The sequence below is a fragment of the Priapulus caudatus genome, unplaced genomic scaffold (genome assembly GCF_000485595.1).
Source record: "Priapulus caudatus unplaced genomic scaffold, Priapulus_caudatus-5.0.1 Scaffold774, whole genome shotgun sequence".
In the NCBI taxonomy this organism is placed as follows: domain Eukaryota; kingdom Metazoa; phylum Priapulida; class Priapulimorpha; order Priapulimorphida; family Priapulidae; genus Priapulus; species Priapulus caudatus.
Genome location: NW_014577835.1, coordinates 45,990 through 52,122, shown reverse-complemented (window position 1 = coordinate 52,122; position 6,133 = coordinate 45,990). Strand labels below are relative to the sequence as shown.

The 6,133-nt window shown below is 44.4% G+C and overlaps 1 long non-coding RNA gene across 1 annotated transcript in view; it reads left to right on the top strand.

Annotated features, from left to right (window-relative positions):
• The first annotated feature begins 222 nt into the window (after positions 1 to 222).
• Positions 223 to 6,133, top strand: part of LOC106813448 — a 28,973-nt gene continuing 23,062 nt past the window's right edge. The window contains exon 1 of the long non-coding RNA XR_001394471.1: positions 223 to 268. This is a non-coding gene — a long non-coding RNA (uncharacterized LOC106813448). The remainder of the gene's footprint in view (positions 269 to 6,133) is intronic.

The following is a 6,133-nucleotide window of genomic DNA, read 5'->3' as shown; positions in this document are numbered from 1 at the left end:
GTCTTTTTTGCGTCTTTTTGATGCGCGACTAATATTGGTCTAAACCGCGTCTTTTTGAAGAGTTCTGTTCAAAACGGACGGGTTGACTCTGAATTGACCCTTAATGGACGCTATTAAAACGGCTTTTCTAACACTTTTCGAATGACTACGAAGACACTGAAATTCATGCGAAACGACGCTTGATGGCGTTGATCGTAGATGACGTCATAACCGGTTGCGGATTCGCGCTCTTTTCGTCGTCTTTACACGAGGTGGTTTTGCGTGATAGGTAAGTTACCATGTTTTATTATGACATTATTATCTTTATATCGTTATTCAAATGACATGTGATGATGCAAATGGTATGCAACTTATCACTGATACGTCCTAGAATAGTATAAGACACAAAATACACAGTGTTGAGTAAAAAGACGTAGGGCGGCCCTAGTTCATTAATTGTTTGTACTTGTACTAGTTGTAGGTAGGTTGCTGATAACTTTTTTAAAGACCTAAGAAATTATAACACTAACAGTAACACTAACAGCGTACAACAGCATGAACATGGGCAAACTGAGGTCAAATTCAATGAATGTTCATCAGAAAATTCAAATTGAAAAAGAAATTTAGATTACCTCACCAGAATAAGTTCAAAACAGGCTAGTACGCGTACTAGTAGGACAGTGCATGGTGGGCAAACTTTTCAGCGCGAGAGGCGCATCAGTCACAGGCACTTGAAGAATTTCAACTGTAAACACATGCCGCCGCCATTGCGCGCACACTGACACATAAATATATAGCAGGTGAGAAAGCGCGATCCCAAAAATTCGCTCGACGCTCGCTGCCTTTCTCACGATTTCAACACAAATACACATCCAACAGCTTCCATCTTTGTTTCTCCTTTAAGAACAGTGTTCACTTGTTATAAAAACATAATGTCTCTGTTCGTAACCGAGCTGTGTCACACGAAATCACACAAAGACTGACGAAATTCTCGCGTTCGCTAGCACTGCGCACGGATGTTAACGAACTTTCGCCCATGGTTAAAGGCGGCGAAAGTTCGTTAACATTCGTGCGCAGTCGCGCTTTCTCACCTGCTATATATTTGTGTGTCAGTGTGCGCGCAATGGTGGCGGCGTGTGTTTACAGTTGAAACGCTTCAAGTTCCTGTGGCATCCGTGGGCCATGAAAAGTCAAAGGGCCGCACCTTTTAAAATCGGGTGATGCGCTCTAAGAGTAAGATAATACAACATATAGACAGCGTTTCGCCTCAAGGGCGCCATCTCTGGACCATAATTACCTGAAATGGCGTTGCAGAGCGAACCCAGAGACAATAGAACACTAATCTGTATGACACTGAAAAAGTCAGCCTCTGTTCAAGCACAAACATGTTGACTTTCACACAAAATTTTTTATTACTTTTTATTTTTATTTTTATTTTTTCTAATTTGCTGCAGTCTTCCGCGGTCCGCACAGAACCCCATAGGCATAGAGGGTCGCATGCGGCCCGCGGGCCGCAGTTTGCCCACCCCTGGGCTAGGACTAACATAGCAAAAATTGGAATGAGCAATCACAAATATAATAAAAATCATACAAAATCATGACGGAAATATAAACTGAACCCAAACACATTCTTTTGTCCAGCCTCAACAACATCACTAAGACTAGTGGAAATAACATGAAATTGTATAAACTAACTTATTAAACCTACCATTTTTATCAGTTTATTGAAAGGACCATGAAATGTACTTGCCGCTGACGTGCGAAGAGTATGTGTCTGATAACCTTTTGACCCTCAAGAGGAGTGTTAAACATGGATTTGTTGACTGTTAACAAATGACAGACAATGCTTTTGCTATTAGAGCCCCCCCCCCCAACACTATGCTCGCGCTCGACGCATATCCAGGGATGAGATTTTCCCGCGGATCCGCGGAAATCCGTGGATTTTACATTTACAGTCCCAGGGGTCGATTTTGTGAAACGTCTAAATTCGTTGAGAAAATTGGGGTGGGGGGTAACAATGTAAAAATTTAAATTATATATTCTCAACAGCACCTGACTGTAGACTGTAGATGTAGGCAGTAGATTGACAGCGAAGTATACAGTGTATCTGTTTTTGTGTACCAGAAAAGAAAATCCTCGTTCACAGGCTGCAGTAGAGGGGCAGACATTTGAGGTAGCTGGTCACGTAACGACCATGCCTGGCCTGGGGGCCGGGTTTACATGTTGCTGCGTGCATGTTGTGTGCATGACTATGCACTGATTGTTCCATTCACATTGTGTTTTTTTCATTCAAATCTCGTCGCAGCAAGGCAGCTTATGTCTGAGTAAAACAATGCAAGCGACGGGTGGAAACAGAAAAAATATTATTACAGGGCTGCCAACATTGGGTGATAGGTGAGAGTGAGATGCGAGGGAGCGAAGCGATCGAGGCGGTGGTGTGGGAAGGTGGTTTTCCTAAAGTCCAAAATTTTCTGCTTTACATATCCAAAATTCCGCTTTTCTCCGCTTTGTAAATTTGGCAATTTTCCGACTTTCAAAAAAAACTATTAACTATTTACTTACCTCATTGTAGGCGCCCCTCGATGTCCCCATTGAATACTGTGTCTATTTTTAGAACGGGCCGCGCAGAGGCTTGTGGGACAACAAGTTTCTGTTTCTGTTGTAGTACGTTGCAGTATCCAAAATTGGCATCGAGGCAACGGAATCGGGAGAGTGCTAATTATTTTAGAATTGATGTTGGATGAGCTTAGATGTAAATGTTAATTCAAATGTGAAAATTGACTGCATTGCAGTAGCGCGAATTGTCCATGGGAATTTCTGATCAGGTGATGCAATCGGATTGTTATGATGCAGATGGGAGATCAATCATAGGCCTACTACATGCGTTATTATGGTGAAATATTAATGTTGTGAGTTTATTATTCTTTATTAAGATGAATTTAAAGCAGGTTTTCTTCTTATTTTTTTCAGGGTTTTTATATAATTAAATTTCGTTTTTTTGTCATTTTTGGAGGTTTTTTTTTCTTATTTCTCAAAACTGCGTTTTCCGCGATTCACGCAAATTCCGCGATTCAGGACTTCGGACTTTAGGTTTTCCCCCTTCCACGGTAGGGAGCTTTTGCATTTTATAACTTCAATTTGTGCAATTTGGTGCATACTAAAGTGACTGTTTTCAGATATTGTAAGATTTTTTTTGCTGTGCGTGAGATATATCAGCGTTTTATTCATGAAGAGATATTCATGTGTGAGATATCTCAGCAAGCACAGCAAAAAACATTTTGACCAAATCTCACGCTCTCACGCTGATCTTACAATATCTCACCGTGAGTCTCACGGTCAATGCGTGAGTCTCACGGTCAATGCGTGAGAGTTGGCAGCCCTGGAACATATATGTACTAGTGTAGCCCTCGTATTCTGCTGTTACTCTAACTCGTCGGTCGGTGATCGTAGAGAATGATGGTCGAAGAGGTTGTGTATGTTATATAAGATTTAGTCGTCTTTATTGGAATACATATATGCTGCAGCTTACATGCGTGGGTCGGGTAGCCAGTGCCCCACCCGACTCTTCTCGAACCTTCTTTCCTCTTCCTTATATATCTATCACCTTCCGCCATACGGCACCGCTCGTTACAACCAATGAGCAGCTCGCGTGCCGTATTGATTCCCTATGTCGGACAGGTGACTTTGAGTCATCAGCAGCTGTTGCCATTCCTGTACCGCGTTGCATCATCTCTGCTATGACGCAGTAACAATTCTCGTCTCCACACTAGTGTAGATTAGAACATAGCATCAGTCTGTGTAGTACTTGAGAGCTAAACTCAGAACACATTGTTCACACAATAGGAACATATAGGTGGCGACACGTCCTGCGAACCCCGCCACATTCGAGTCAATTTTTGAAATTTCGGCGGGGCGGTGCGTTGCATTGCCGCGCGCCTAACGAGGTGCGTGATTGAGCAATGCTAGATCACTGCACTAGATCACGCTAGATCACTGCTCTAGATAGCGCTAGATCACAATCACTCTAGGATCTTATCTCTGCTTTCTCTAGATCACTGCTGCGTGGTTGGGCCGTGTTTTTTGGTATGGGAAATGAAACGATTTATATTTAGCCCAAGCTTTCAACTCCATCCGACTAGGCAACTGTAACGATGTGATTCATGGAAAAATATTTCAATCATGTCTAACGACCTCAAAACCATGTGCATTATCTTTCTATTGGGCAGAAATAGAACGTTTTACAGTCTATCTCAAGCTTTTGATAAACTTTTATAGTTGGCTACAACGATTCCATTCAGTGCAACAATAGAAACATGTAGACAATTACACGGTGTCAGGGAGGAAAACAACAACAGCGGCGAGGGCAGTGACGCAAACGGCGCGCCGGACGATGCAGGTGCCGCCACCATCCTCGACAGCACATCGGGCAGCGAGAGCGACGATGAGTATGACAACACGGCGACCGACTCAAGTGAGTGAGCGACGCAGTGAGAATGTAGTGAGTGAGCGACGCAGTAAGAATGAATGAAGTGAGTGAGCGATACAGTGAGAATGAATGAAGTGAGTGAGCGACACAGTGAGAATGAATGAAGTGAGTGAGCGACACAGTGAGAATGAATGAAGTGAGTGAGCGACACAGTGAGAATGAATGAAGTGAGTGAGCGATACAGTGAGAATGAATGAAGTGAGTGAGCGACACAGTGAGAATGAATGAAGTGAGTGAGCGACACAGTGAGAATGAAGTGAGTGAGTGACGCAGTGAGAATGAATGAAGTGAATGAGCGACACAGTGAGAATGAATGAAGTGAGTGAGCGACACAGTGAGAATGAATGAAGTGAGTGAGCGACACAGTGAGAATGAATGAAGTGAGTGAGCGACGCAGTGAGAGTAGAGTCAGTGAGCGCCGCAGTGAGAGTAGAGTGAGTGAGCGACGCAGTGAGAATGAATGAAGTGAGTGAGCGACACAGTGAGAGTAGAGTCAGTGAGCGACTCAGTGAGAGTAGAGTGAGTGAGCGACGCAGTGAGAATGAATGAAGTGAGTGAGCGACACAGTGAGAGTAGAGTGAGTGAGCGACGCAGTGAGAGTAGAGTGAGTGAGCGACGCAGTGAGAGTAGAGTGAGTGAGCGACGCAGTGAGAGTAGAGTGAGTGAGCGACGCAGTGAGAGTAGAGTCAGTGAGCGACGCAGTGAGAGTAGAGTGAGTGAGCGACGCAGTGAGAGTAGAGTGAGTGAGCGACGAAGTGAGAGTAGAGTGAGTGAGCGATGCGACGAGTGACAAGTGCAATGAGTGATGAACAAACGTGAGTGATGAAAGGAGTGAGTGAATGACGCAGTGTGGAACAGACAGAGTGAGGAAGCCACGCAGTGAGCGATGGATGGAGTGAGTGAAAGACCTACTGAGTGACGGACGGAGTGAGTGACTTATTGACGGAGTGGATGACAGATGTGGTGAGACCGTGAGAGTGTAGAGATGGCAACATCTGTTGCCACTAGAAGCAAGTGGTGGAATGAGCCAGGCAATGAGAGTAGAGTAGTAGATACACTAGTAGTACGGATTCGCAAACCTCTCAGCTTTTCAGCTTGCTTTAATCATTTAATAGACAGATTTTAGCTAAAGGTCGAAGCGTTTCCTGCAAACTAAAGAAATCTAATCTATATATCCACTGTCATGAGAGATGAGATGCGGATTACCTTCTACCGGTATCATAATCATCGGGGGATTACTGTATATGCTGTATATTTCGCGGTGGTTTAATTTTCGCGAATTTCGCGAACGCGTCCCCGACCGCGAAAATAACAACGCGCTGTTCTTCACTGATTCGGGAATTCACCGACCGCAAAATTAACCGAAAATATCTATACGCGAAAAATATGGCGTATACAGTACATTGTCATTGGTACCCTCGTTGATCGCTGCTTGCCGTGCGCTTGTTAATTGCTGTCACACGCACATACATATGCACGCACGCACGCACACCACACACACGCACACGCGCGCATGCACACGCACGCACGCGCACGCACACACGCACACACGCACACGCACGCACATGCACGCACACGCACACACACACACACACACACACACACACACACACACACACACACACACACACACACACACACACACACACACACCACACACACACACAC